Source organism: Lagopus muta, chromosome 2, assembly GCF_023343835.1.
Source record: "Lagopus muta isolate bLagMut1 chromosome 2, bLagMut1 primary, whole genome shotgun sequence".
NCBI lineage: Eukaryota > Metazoa > Chordata > Aves > Galliformes > Phasianidae > Lagopus > Lagopus muta.
The window spans coordinates 36118299-36133363 of record NC_064434.1 but is presented as its reverse complement, the minus strand read 5'-3'; the positions used below and the strand labels follow the sequence as shown (position 1 = coordinate 36133363).

Below are 15065 nucleotides of genomic sequence, written 5' to 3'. Positions count from 1 at the left end.
GAAATTAAAACATCCTTCCACTTAGCTGAATTCATACAGAGACAAAATTTTGAGTACTGTATAGTCTCTGTAAAAGTCTCTGTAAAAAACAAAGTGAAGGTGGGTTGTTGGTTCGTTATGGTTTTTTTTTTTTGTTATTATTGTTTTTTTGTTTTTTGTTTGTTTGTTTGTTTGTTTTGTGGTAAATAGCATCCATTTTGAAAGAAGGTAAGCTAAGAGAGAATACATCTTCACTAAGCATTTCTATTTGTCTTGTACATCAGGAACAGTAAAGCATCATAGTGATGAAAAATCATAGAATCATAGCACTATGAAAGGTGAACCATAACCTACAGTACATTATGTCATTCTTGAAGATGGAGAGTCCTAGCTGCAGTCTTTACATCTGTGAACAACCACTGGCACTATCAGCTATGCAGTTAGTTGAATTATAGCAAAGTCATTACAGGAATGACTGAGAATTTCTTCTGTCGTAGTGTCTTAACATGCAGTTGTTCTCCAGGACTGTATACACTTGCATACATAGATTTCAGAAACCTGGACAGGCTGGAGGGTTGGGCAGAGAGAAATTTTATGAGGTTTCTGAATGGCAGCACAGCCTTCTGAAGTCTTAGCGACTCCCCCCAGATTTGAACCATTAGCAAACTTGCTGAGGATGCACTCTATCCTTTCACCCAGGTAATTAAAGCAGATGTTAAACAGGATTGGACCCAGTGCCAAACCCTGGAGAATACTGGCTACAAGCAACCACACTCTGTGCCAATGATTACAACTCTCTAAGCTCTTCCAGCCAGCCATTTCTCAATCCACCCCACTGTCCACTCATCTATCCCATACTTCCTGAGCTTATCTATTTTGGGGAAATAAATATTGTCTTTGCATAAAAATAGGATGTTATAATGCTAAAGAGAAGACTCAGATCTCTGATACAAGATAAATTCCTGCTTGCAGAACAGAAGACCTGCATTTTTGAGTAACATCAGGAGATGTACCAGTAAAAAGCAATTCTGTGGTCTGAAAAATAGCCAGAGTATGGTTAACTATGAAAGGTTATCCCAGCATACCAAAATAGGTAAAAACTAAAGAATAGAAGGAGAACAAGAAGGGGATAAAACAGGTAAACAGGTGGAAAATGTAATACAAAACTTAGAGTCATCAGATAGGCTCTGAACTCTGGAATATTCAATCAAAGAGGAAGCAGGGGGGGGAATTTGAGTTGAGTTGTATGAAATATGAACTGTTGTATTTCTCCAGTCATTTGTGCCTACTCTGTAGGTCAGCCACCCTTAAAAAGCATGAAACAAACTGTGCTTCATAGCAAACTCTGTCTGAGCTTGGATTATTGGACATGAGCACCTCTCACACTATCAGAATGTTTTGGGAGAAAGTGTTATATATTATTGCTGGTATGACATAATTTGCATTTCATGTTATATTCTCATTATTTTCTGACTTCATACTTGGCAGCAATAACTCAGAATTTCTGATCTTCTGAAGTACTCTTTTTACTACTTCAATTGATACAATATTAGTATTGAAGATACCTTTAAGAACTAACATACTGCTTGGATATATTACAAAAATATTCATAGCAGAACAGCATAACAGGATAATCTAACCTTGGTCTGTGTTGATAATTACATATAGGTAATGTCAATGCATATGGTATTAGTTACTTTAATTTCAGAACGTTAGTTGTGAATTAAGTGACATTAAACATTGCAGAATCTTTCTTCCCGTAATTACATTCTCACTCTTGATATATGGAATAAAATTTTCAATGTTAGAGCAAAAATGTTTTCAATAAAAGCTCTTTGGAACTATGCTTTCCCAGTTAGGTCACTATTGTGTAAAATCAGACTTAAATTTTCTGGATTACTAGAAAGCAGACTCTTAGGTGGCAAAACTCTTCTTCGGCTGAGTATAATGGACTGAAATTAAGAATCTTTTTTTCTTGCAAAGGGATACCATTGCTAACTTTCCAGAACACAAATTCAGATTTAGCTATCTGTAAATTGCAGATTCAATAGGAGTTAACTGTTCATCAAAAGAACCAAGGTAAATTACTACAGTATATATCCAGCTGATTTTGCTCATATTAACAAGTAGACATTTGGTGTGCATATTGTTTATGGTATGTAGTACATACGATACTTAAATATGGTAGAAAGGACAGAATCTGACTTATACTACAAAATGGATTTTGAGAATAATTTTGTTGGTTATCTATAGAAAAGCCATTAAAAACTGTTGTTAGACGTATTCATGGTGTACCTGCTCTCAAAGAATTTTGTTACTGATTGAAGACTAATCTACTCAGTACTAAAATTTTAAAACTGTCACTCCAAGCCTAAGATCAGAAATAACATTGATCTTCCTTGTCTAAAATCTGCATATTTTGTTTCTTATTTCTAAACTACTGGCCAATCTCCTCTTAGGGAATGTAAATAAGCATATAAGTTGAAGAAAATATGTCTGGGGAAGATAATGAATTACCAAAAAGAGAGTGAATTATAGCTAGCGTGATTCACACAAATATTTGTTTTAGCTTTTGTTAAAACCTTGCTTGACAGAAATTCCAAAATGCGATTTAAGTAATGTTTCAACAATCAAATTCCCTCACTGCTTTTACTTGTCCTAAATGTCACTAAGTGAAGTTTAAGCCTTCAGAGACCATGTACTTCCATTAAAAGTAGTATATGACTACCTCTGCAGTTAGAGATGTCTTCTCAACTTCTTAAACTATTTATAAAATCCCATGCAGACTGCAGAGAAATTGAAAACAACAACAACAACAAAAAAAAACAACCAAAACCATATACATATACATAAAGATTCTGCTTTTTATGATTTCACAGGGTACACATGAGACAATTAACATACTAGGCAACAGTAGAGTAACTTAATTTCTATGTTGCCATCTCTAAAATAGGAAATGTTTAAGCTGCTGGTATGTAGAATCTGAGGCAAATGTAAAGGTGAGGTAAGTCTAAAAGTACTTAGGCATAACCTGATTCATATTCATAATCTAAAACTTTTCATATTCAGAAAGATTCTAAATATATAAATGTCCCAGAAGAAAAAAAATAGAGTAATATATTCTCATTAAAGATATTTGCTATGTCACAGTAACCAATTGGCTAACAAACACATACATTTATGAAGATTCTGAAGACAATACTATACAAAGTTTGCTATACATTTATATATATAGTGCTGAATAATGATTTGCCCATATTTGGACAATATTATTATAAAAAATATATATTCTTTCTCATGAGTTCTAATTTTTCTATATGATCCAGACTAGGAAAAGGAATAAAATTCAAGTTATGGCTGCCCATTCAGATTTTAAAATTATCCTGGCAAAAGAGAACTAGTTGTGCCTCCCTATATCACTTTAGAGTATGTATTTATTGCTTCAGCTTTCACTGGTAATAAGAGCAAGAATTACTCTCTGGATTCCAGTGATCAAATTGAGGGCTCTCCACTGACTACAAAGGTAGTTCAGATATCTGTCATACTATGCAGACCCCACCATATAAATATCTGACTGTAGGTGCCTTAAAGTGGTGTTGAACTTCTCGACAGTGATTGCCTACAAAGCCATCTAGTACCATTTCATATTATATGGAATCCCTCACTCAGTGTTCAGATGCTTGTCTAGATCAAGACTGTTCTGTATCCAATTTCTGCCAGGTCTGTGAAGGTATCATTTGAAATGATGCTAGAAGCCTGTCTTTAGAGAACCAAATCTTTCTAAGGTCAAAGATTAATTGCCTAAGGCTAAGCTAGTCCCTGTTGAATCCCATCAGTCAGGGAGGAAGAAAGGTAACCACTAAGAGCAATTCTTCAGTGATCAGTGTCGAGAACATGATCTCCTGCATGCTGTCAAAAGTGCTGGGGTTCATGATGCTGACAACAGACTGCATCATGTCAGCATGCAAAGCCTTACAGATATCCACATCATACTTCATAATGGAGATGGGGTATTTTTGTGAATAACACAAGAACAAGGAGGAAGAAGTTGTAAATGAAAGATTACAGAAAATATAGTTACAAGGTGGACAGGGCAATTAGTGCCTGAATGAGTACTCAAGACCCTTAGGAAGTTGGGGTGCTTTAGTTTATTAAGGACCATAACAGAAAGAGAGTTAATCAAGACATGCAGCACGATTACAGGTACAGCTCATTCCAGCCTATATTTTACTCTGCAGCATATCAAGAAAAAGTCATAAATCAATTGAACTAATGGCCAGTAAATTCGGAAGCAGTAAAATAGCTATAGAATAAAAACTATTTGATGTATTTCAGAAATAGCCACTGAAATTTACCAACAAAGTCATCATCAAGTACTGTGTGGTTAGAGCCTTAAAAAGTCTGGATAATTCTATCAGCCACTAGAGCATTCATAATTATTTTAAAAAGTTTTACAAAAAGTGCTTATGGATCTCAGTTGATCACCTGCCATCAGGATGGATTTTTCCCATGGAGTGTATCGTTACGTGGGTACCAGAGTACAGTGTGGTATGTTTTACTTTCCTATAACGCATCACTTAATGGAGAATTACCAGAGGCGTGAAGCTAGTTAGGAAGAAAAAATGGTTCATTCCAACACAATTGTAATGAATATTTCAGGGAAAAAAAGTCCATTAAAAAAAAGTAATCAAATAAAGAGTGATTTATCAATTACATTTCATGAGATTCACAGAAAATACATTTGTGATTTAAAAAAAAAAACAAAAAAAACCAGTAAGTATAATCAATACATTAACTTATTAAATATGTAGTGCTAAAACTTTGGTCAAGAAGGAGTATGAATTGTTAGGGGAGAAGAAGTTCTTGATTTAAATTAAAAATTTTGCAGAAACTATATCAAGATTGGTCCACCCATGAAGATTAAGAATAATTTATGTTAATTCAGTATCATTGCAAGAGTGAGAAAAGAAGATTAATCTATGCATTTCAGTAGTATCTATGTAGACAAGATAAGTTTTTAAAAATATATAAACACATTAACAGAATATAAAGTGAATTAAAAATGTTAAATACTTCATGTGGGTGGGGGCTTCTTGACTGCTGGGTTTGATGCTTAAAATAAGCGTATACTGCTTACTAGAAGAAAAGAAAGAGAGCAATTAGAATTTGACAAGTTAAATATAATGCCATCACACAGTCAAGAAAATATCGTGGGAAATTTCTTCCAGAAGCACAGAACTACTACTAATTATTTTCTTTAAATATATTTAGAACAGAAAGACTGTCAGCAATAAAACAGACATGATCAACATGTTGAAAGAGTCCCCAGGGAAGATAAAATCATAGTTGAAATATTAAATATATTCTGAGTGCTCATTTTCATGTTGGGAGAGTAATTTATATTTTTGGGAGGTGACTGAATTAAACTGAAATTTCAACAGAATAAGTTTTAGAATAGAGTGGCAAAAAGTGGTTCTAAAAGAATACTGTATTGGGAAGCTACAAACTGTGCTTTCAATTTGAAACTAAAACTGATTTGCTACTAAAGAAATAAAAAAAAATACCGTAAGGGTTAACATGGGAATCTTCCAACCAGTCTGATTTCTTTAATTAGCAAATTTGTTGAAATTAATGTGCCAAGTGAAATGAGTAGAGAAATTGAAAAAATGTGATCTCATGGGAGCTCCCCTAGCAGTAAGCCGCTATCCCTCACAAATGTGTTGGGATCATTTGACTACATGTACTATCACATGGAGAAGGATGTCCTGACATTTGAGGACAACATTGCCAAAGCTATCCGAATCTAAGTCAACTGACTGGAATACGTCTCAACTCAGGGAAGGGTCTAGGTATTAAATTGCCCTTTAGAAGTAGTGAGTAGGCTGTCCACAGAGCTGAACTGTTGCATCTAAAGACTTGTAAGCTGGTATAGTTGAGTTTGGCAGAAGCTTGAGATGCTTGGCATCATAATATATTGTCCACTGTAAACAAAACACCAGTGAAATGGGGACAAATGCAACAAAACACAAGGATCTGGGGAATGGAAGACCCCCCTTCTGTCAGGGAAGAGGTGGTCCGGGAGCGCCTAGGCAACATCAATGTTCAGAAATCCATGGGACCCGATGGGATTCATCCACGGGTGCTGAAGGAGCTGGCAGAGGTGATTGCTGAACCGCTTTCTGTCATCTTTGAGAAGTCTTGGAAGATGGGGAAGGTGCCTGAAGACTGGAAGATAGCCAACGTCACCCCGGTCTTCAAAAAAGGCAAGAAGGAAGACCCAGGCAATTATAGGCCAGTCAGCCTCACCTCTGTCCCTGGAAAGGTGATGGAACAGCTTGTACTGGATGTCATCTCCAGACAACTGGAAGAAGAGGAGGTTATCAGGAGTAGTCAGCACGGGTTCACAAGGGGGAGGTCGTGCTTGACCAACCTGGTAGCCTTCTATGATGTTGTCTCTGGCTGGGTGGATAGGGGGAGAGCAGTGGATGTAGTCTACCTTGATTTCAGCAAGGCATTTGATACTGTCCCCCACGACATCCTTATAACAAAGCTGAGGAAGTGTGGGATAGATGAGTGGACAGTGAGGTGGGTTGAGAACTGGCAGACTGGCAGAGCGCAGAGGGTCGTTGTTGGTGGTGCAGAGTCCGGTTGGAGGCCTGTAACTAGCGGTGTTCCTCAGGGGTCTGTGCTGGGTCCGGTCTTGTTCAACATCTTCATCAATGACCTTGATGAGGGGATAATGGCCACCCTCAGCAAGTTTGCCGATGATACGAAGTTGGGAGGATTGGCTGACACGCCTGAAGGCTGTGTTGCCATTCAGCAAGACCTGGATAGGCTGGAGAGCTGGGCAGAAAAAAACCAGATGAGGTTTAACAAAAGCAAGTGTAGAGTCTTGCATCTGGGGAGGAATAATTCCATGCACCAGTACAGGTTGGGGGATGACCTGCTGGAGGGGAGCTCTGCGGAAAGGGACCTGGGTGTCCTGGTGGACGACAGGTTGGCCATGAGCCAGCAGTGTGCCCTTGTGGCCAAAAAGGCCAATGGCTTACTGGGGTGCATTAAAAAGAGCGTGGCCAGCAGGTCAAAGGAGGTGATCCTCCCCCTCTACTCTGCCCTGGTAAGACCTCATCTGGAGTACTGCCTCCAGTTCTGGGCTCCCCAGTACAAAAAAGACAGGGATCTCTTGGAAAGAGTCCAGTGGAGGGCCACGAAGATGGTGAAGGGCCTGGAGCATCTCCCCTATGAGGAAAGGCTGAGTGAACTGGGTCTGTTCAGCCTTGAGAAAAGGAGACTGAGAGGGGACCTGATCCAGGTCTATAAATATCTAAGGTGTGGGGGACAGAATGGCGAGGCTGGACTCTTTTCAGTGGTGAGTGGAGACAGGACAAGGGGAAACGGCTGGAAACTGCAGCATAGGAAGTTCCGCACAAACATGCGCAAGAACTTCTTTACAGTGAGGGTGACGGAGCACTGGAACAGGCTGTCCAGGGAGGTGGTGGAGTCTCCTTCTCTGGAGATGTTCAAGACCTGCCTGGACGCCTACCTGTGCGACCTACTGTAGGGAACCTGCTTTGGCAGGGGGGTTGGACTCGATGACCTCTGGAGGTCCCTTCCAACCCCTACAATTCTGTGATTCTGTGATTCTGTGAGTACACAAGGGCTGTTCAGGGACCTGTGCACTGACAAATTGGTTCCCACACTTGCAAGTATTAAGTTATGTAAAAGTCTGTGTAAATCACACAAGCAATCTTAACCACTTCACTAAATCATAACAGCACTATGTAGCCTCCAGGAAAATTTTGAAGAGATTCTTGCAAGAAGCACACTAATATTATAGATGAGTGTGTTATAAGCTACATCTATCCTACCTGCCTGAACTAATATAAGAAATGTAGGAAGTCAGAAGATTATCACAATATGAATCCTTTAGAATAATAGCAGAGAGCAAAAAGAAGCCCAGTCACTCAGTCCACTCAGCAATAAACGAGTTCATTTTTGTAGCTGTCAGACGGGATTTCTGCTTCTGCCATGAACAAGGTCAGGCCACTGAGCAGGACGTGCAGAGACCACCACACAGCCTCAAAGCCTCCACACGTCACACTCTTTCATCAAATCTACAGCAGATTTCATAAACTCACTTTGTTTGGTGAATAAACAAATCAGAGCAAATGAGAAGATATCTATTCCATCAAAGAAGAGCTACCATGTTGGTTTCCTGTCTTTCCTCCACCCTTCCCTCCTGCAACATATGCTAAACCTCTGTCTATTAAGCTGGCAAAGCACAGAAAAATTGTGATAATACACCAGTGGTCAATGAGCCAGCCTTTAAAGGAAAACACTGCTGATAAGATAAACAGCTTGTGATGTACTTAATTACAATATTTCATACTCATTTAGCCATCTCCACATCACAGCACTAACAAAGTGGATTTCAAACAGGAAATAAGACTACTTCCCACAAGCCCAGAGGGCTAATTATAAAATAGCAACCTACATTTTATTTGGTAAAAAGCTTTTTTCTTTTTTTTTTCCAGCAGAATTTATTGAGCTCATTACCAAGATGCTTATGAAGTGATTTGAAATGAGGCAACATTAAAGCATTCTGAAAATCCCTTGTACTTAGTCATCTTGACACTTTGTTTGAACTTGAAGCATTAATGTGAAATAACTGCAGCAGCCCCACATTTCTGACTCTATTGTTTGACAGTACATTTAAAAGCTAAAAGATGACATGATCAAGAATTTTTAATCAGCACAGTAATTTGTAGGAGTGTCTCAAATATTCATAAGTTTGAAAAGACTGAAGGGACATGCCTGTGAGAAACAAGACAGGGACAGTGCATGTCAGCTTAGAATAACACAGCAATGTGAAACAGGGAGTGCAAGCATTGCCAGAACAGAGAGGGGAGTTATTGCTTTTTACAGGCAAGTCTGAAAATTGAAATATACACATCAAAGCTACTAAAGAACTCCATACACTGTACCTTATTAGCCTGGTTTTACCTTCCATAATCACATTATATAATATGCATCACCAGATGAACCTGCTTGGGGTCAGCAGAGAGGCCACCATAAATATATTTGAAGTAAAACTTGTGAAGGTTTTCAAAGTGGAAAAAAAATCTATAGAAAGGAGTAGTAAAATCCATGGAAATCTATAGCATGTTAAAGTGAAATCTGTGAATAGCTTCGCTTTTCATCATTTTCCCCACATACCCCCTGTGTTAGCATTTGAATTAGTAATTAGAGCCAATGGAAATGCTTCTGTTGACAGAAAGGTTTTAACAGTTCTTCATTCTTCATTCTAACTACATTCTAATGTTCTGCCTACCTTATTACAAAGTCTTTAAAGGAAAGGGGAAATCATTTGCAAGAAAACAATTGGGCATTGGTAATACAAACATGGAGCATATCACAGGGCAAGCAATCCTAAAAGTGGTTTATAACAAAAAAGGGCGGATTCCAGCCAAATCTGCATGTCAGATACTAGAAGCTCCCTCCTTCTTCCAGTGTTTTCATGTGCTGGAGAGAGATTTGAACACTACACACTCCCTGCTCAGGAGAACCAATTCCAATAGTACCTCAGGACCTGTAGTCCTTTGCAAGACTAATCCCTTTTAGAATGCTTGATAGCCCCTTATGCTCAGCCCTAAGCTAATAAGGAAACAAGGAGATAGAAGAGATGGGGAGAATTCATGAGCTAAGCAGTATCTATCTATATCATTATTTAGATAGGAGACCCTCAAGGAATTACCATGCAGTCAAGAGTAAGAGTATCAGACCTATTTTCCAAGCCTGTCCAGCTCTGCTAATAAAAGCTGATGCCAAGCCTAAAATAGAACACTCCTCATAGAATAAGATTAACAAAGCAGAGGGGAAATTTAGAGAATGAAAATAAATACAATGACTGATCAGCTGCAGCAATTGCAACTCTTCCCGTTTAGTTGCTATATGGGTGGAGAATTCAGCACTTAATCTGAAAGGTGACTTGAGAAAGGATTTCAAGAATAATGTGTTGCCTTTTCTGGTATGGTTCAGAGTTCTGATAATGTTTCAAATCCATCAGCTAGATTTTAACAACAGAATAGGTTGTCTTAGTGGGAAGTTCAACAAACTGATGGGACACCAGAGCCTGGCCTGAATTTTTGAATTTTTTTCTATTTCTCTGAGAGAAAAGAAGAGAGATCTCTGTACTCTGTTAAAGGAATAAGCATGCATAAAACAATAACAACAGAAAGAAAGTTCATGGAAATGTGTATTTTATAGTGCATATTTATGAGAATGGATATTCATAACAAATCTATTCTTTTTCACTATTACTCCCTTAATTTAAATCCATGTGAACTGATCATGATTAAAATCTGTGACCATTTTAAGTTCAGTGAATACAATGAGAAGATATCTTCCAGGCTTCTTTTCTTTTCCATCACAAAATGGTGGCACAACATCAGAAAACCTATAGTGATACCAAACATACCTTTCCTCACGATGAAAAATAAAGGTGTTCAAACGTCTTGTATTGTCAGTTCAGCTTTATCTATTGTTCTAAATAGTACTTAAAGATACAGATTTTTGTTTCATCCCTTGGGCTTAGAATCACAGAATCGTAGAATCATTGAAGTCGGAAAGACCACTAAAGTTATCTGATACAACCATAAACACATGCCTGTGACCACTCTAGACCACGTCACACAGTGCAAAATTTACTCTTTTCTTGAAAACCTCCCGGGTTGGTGACTCCACCTCACAGAATCACAGAATCACCCGGGTTGGAAGGGACCCCAAGGATCATGTAGTTCCAACCCCCCTGCCTAGCAGGGCCACCAAACATACACATTCAGATCAGGTTGCCCAGGACCCCATCCAACCTGGCCTTAAACACGTCCAAGGACGGGGCATCCACAACCTCCCTGGGCAGCCCGTTCCAGGGACTAACCACTCTCCTAGTAAAGAACTTCCCCCTAACATCTAACCTAAATCTTCCCTCCTTCAACTTAAAACCATTTCCCCTAGTCCTGCTGTTGTCAGCCCTTTTGAAGAGTTTACTCCCCTCCTGGGTGTAGGTTCCCTTCAGGTATTGATAGGCTGCAATGAGGTCACCCCGCAGCCTTCTCTTCTCCAGGCTGAACAAGCCCAACTCCCTCAGCCTGTCCTCATAGGGGAGGTGCTCCAGCCCCCTGATCATCTTAGTCGCCCTCCTCTGGACCCTTTCCAAAATCTCAATGTCTTTCTTGTACTGAGGGCTCCACACCTGGACACAGTACTCCAGGTGGGGCCTCACAAGAGCCGTGTAGAGAGGGACAATCACCTCCCTGTCCCTGCTGGCCACCCCTCTCCTGATGGAGCCCAGGATCCCATTTGCCTTTTGAGCTGCCAGAGCGCACTGCTGGCTCATATTCAGTCTCTCGTCCATCAGGACCCCCAGGTCCTTCTCTGCCGAGCTGCTCTCAAGGACCACTCCTCCCAGCCTGTACAGGTGCCTGGGGTTCTTCCGGCCCAAATGCAAAACCTTGCACTTTGCCGTGTTGAACCTCATCAGGTTCACCCGAGCCCAGCCCTCCAGCCTGTCGAGGTCCCTCTGAATGGCATCCCTTCCTTCCACCGTATCAACCGCACCACTCAGCTTGGTGTCGTCAGCAAACTTGCTGAGGGTGCACTCGATTCCCTCATCGATGTCATTAATAAAGATGTTAAAGAGCACCGGTCCCAAGACAGACCCTTGGGGGACACCACTTGTTACCGGCCTCCACCTGGACATAGAGCCATTGACCACCACCCTCTGTCTGCGGCCTTTCAACCAATTGCTTATCCATCGGGTCGTCCACCCATCAAATCCACTTCCCTCCAATTTGGAGATGAGGATGTGGTGGGGGACCATGTCAAAGGCCTTGCTCAGTTCCAGGTAAATGACACCTCCTCCCTGGGCAGCCTGTTACAGTACCTCATCACGCTTTCTGAGAATTAATTAATTTTTCCTAATATCTAACCTGATATTAGCTATCCAACCCCATATAGGCTTAGTAGTTCATTTTAATTTATTCATTTTTCTGCCTTTAAACTACTATCAAATATAAAGATGAAAAAAAAAAAAGAACTATTATACTCCTCTCACTTAACAAAAGCTCTATAGTAATACCCAAAGTAATATATCTCCACAATTAAGAAACTACAAAAAAAAAAAAAAAAAAGAAGATGGAATGATTTTAATTTGCTAATTTCCCTTATGAAAGATATAGTTGTTTTTGTTTGTACCAATACATTTTCTACGCTTTAATATCATATACAGGATAACTGTGGGCATGCTATATATTCTTCTTCTTAAGAGTAGATCTCAGAGCAGTCCTCATCACTGACAGAAAATTTGCAATTTTCTCGTTGCATCCCAATGACATACACCTCAAGTTTAACTTATTGTAACACATTTTATTGCTTACTTGATATAGTAAAAGTTTAAGTTTGTCCATGGGAAATTCATTGGACTAGTTGGAAGTAGAACATTAGAGTTTATAAGTGGAAATGAAATGGCAGTGAGTTTCATGTGAGAGTAGCAAGCATATTCTCTGGAGTACAAAATGTCTGTAGGAACAAAGCTATAGAAAGCATGGAGCTGCTCCTGTTCCAGCATTCATCTGACACAGATGCCAAATGAGGGTAAATGCACTTTAACTCCAAGAACTACAGTTACTGGCAGCCCAGGAATTTGCCAACAAATTCTGGAATTTCAGCAGTTGGTATTATTACAAAAGTGGCAGGCGGGTGATGGAGGAAGGAGGTCAGATTTTTGCTATGGCTACTGATCAAACTATAATCATAAAGAGCTAATGTCTGAGAATATATAATAGCCTGTACTATCTTTTTTTTATTATTATTATTTTTTTTCAGCTCAATGAGACCAAGCGTTTTTTCTCTGGTCTCATGATCATCTGTTTTCAGTTCTGACTTCTATGGACTGCAGCTCAGACGTTTTAATGAAATTCAGTGTTGGCTCTACTCAGCCTAGGACAACAGTCTGACGTAGGAGCCAACGTTCTTTTTAAAGAGAGTCATCTCCTGCTGAGAGTAATGGTAAACTTGAGTCTCCTGCCTCCTAGGTGAGTGCTTCAGCTACACAGCTATTACATAAAAGCCAGACAGCATCAACACCACCAGCCTGTGAGCTTTGGGCAGAAGTGAATACTGCTACAGCATGTTTAGTTTGTCCAGTTGATAGGAGACTCTGCAAAGGGAGCCCCAGAACACTCCTTTATCCATTGGCATTAACCAGAGATGAACGCCCAAATGTTCTGCTTAATTAAACAGCAGTATATCTCATGCGCAGTAATGACTTGTGTCATTTAAGGCAACTTTCTTGCAAAACCTTGCTTGCCTCTGCCTACAGCTTTGCAAGTGAATAATTAGCTTGAAAAGAGTTTTCCTGGAGCATTTTCTAAGTTTTATGTTTCTAGCTTCAAGCAAGTACATTTTCTTAGGATCTTAGCCAAGGTGCCTTGGAAAGTCCATAGGCAAATATTTGTCCCTATATGCCATTTCAGACTTGAACCACAGCTCATCTTTCAGTTTGTGGTCTAAAAGATTTAATTCCTATTCATTTACCTTTAAGAATCTCAAACTTGCAAACTGTGAAAAATCACAGATAATAAAATATCTAATAGCTTTTCTCTGGACTAGAAGGATTTTACCAGCAAAGGATATCAGCATATATATACATACATACATACATACATACATATATATATATATATATATATATATATATATATATATGTGTGTGTGTATGTATGTATATATAATATATATATTATATATTATATAAACTATGTAATCTCAGTGGGGATCTGATTAAATGGGATAAGATGAATTTTATAGAAAAATTCATATAGAATTTGAAGAGGCAAAAAGACTGGTACAATACCTTTCTGTCAAAATATCCTCTTTCTTGTAGTGTCTTCAGCTGGGTGGAATTATATCCCTTCACTTTCTAATGTAAGATATTTAGTCTGACAGTGCAAAGCCCTTGACAAGATGTCTACTGGATGTTTCAGCTTCTACTAGATGCAACTCTTAAAAGATATTTAATATCCTTAACAATCTCAGTGTGGGTGTCTGAACACAACAGTGACTACAACCACTGTTAGTGTGACAGCCATCCCTGGAAACAGTGGGGCAATGCATTTAGTTTCAGAATTAGCAAAGCTACACAGAAAAATTTGAAAGAGCAGTGAAAAGTAATGCAAGTTTGTTTCCCTGAAAATCAGCTGATCTTTCTAGTTGAACTTTTCAGCTTTTTCAGCTTGGAAACAAACAAACAAAAAACAGCTCAGGAAAATTACTCCCCATTTGGTTTTTGCTGATATCTAGAAGTACTAGGAGATAGTTATATAGTTGTAACTGCATTCTCCAGGAATTCCTGACTACTATTCTATCAAGACTCCTCTTAAAAATACTTTAATTCATGAATGATGACACTTTCATATGTACTTCTTACATAATCTTGCTTAGAATGTATGCTATCTGCTTTTGCAACACTTACAGGTATTTGATAGGAATCTAGATATGTGCATAACCTTCAGTTTCATCTAAATGGCAGCTATTCAAAGCTGATGAAAGCAAGGAAAACTTATTATGCTGTCACAGTTTTCCATAGATACTCCATATCAAGATGTAATGCAGCAAACTGTCAGTTAGGATGGCTGTAGGGAGCTGCAGTTCCTGATGCTGCTGGTTTTCAGCAGCTCTGGTTGTTCCCATGTGGTTTCCAAAAAAAATATGGAATACTTCATGAATTTGCTTGTCATCCAAGCACAGAGGCCATGCTAATCTTCTCTGTATCATTCCAATATGGAATGCTTCATGACATATATTCTTTTCAATCCTGCTTAATACAACATATTCTAAAAGTTAGAATGGGGCTAAAGGGATTGAAGCTTTTGTCAACAAGTTGTTCCACAATTTCATGTATAGAAGACATCCTTGAAAGCAGAAAGCTTTTCAGGAAGAATTGGTTGTATCATACTCAGGTTGATTAGGCTCTCAGTCTACAGCTCAATATTGTCTCCTTTAATTATGAAAAAGGAAAAGACTTTGTA

The 15065-nt window shown here is 38.9% G+C and overlaps 1 pseudogene; it reads right to left on the bottom strand.

Annotated features, from left to right (window-relative positions):
* Positions 1-14739: 14739 nt before the first annotated feature.
* Positions 14740-14838, bottom strand: LOC125690246 (U6 spliceosomal RNA; annotated as a pseudogene).
* Positions 14839-15065: the final 227 nt, after the last annotated feature.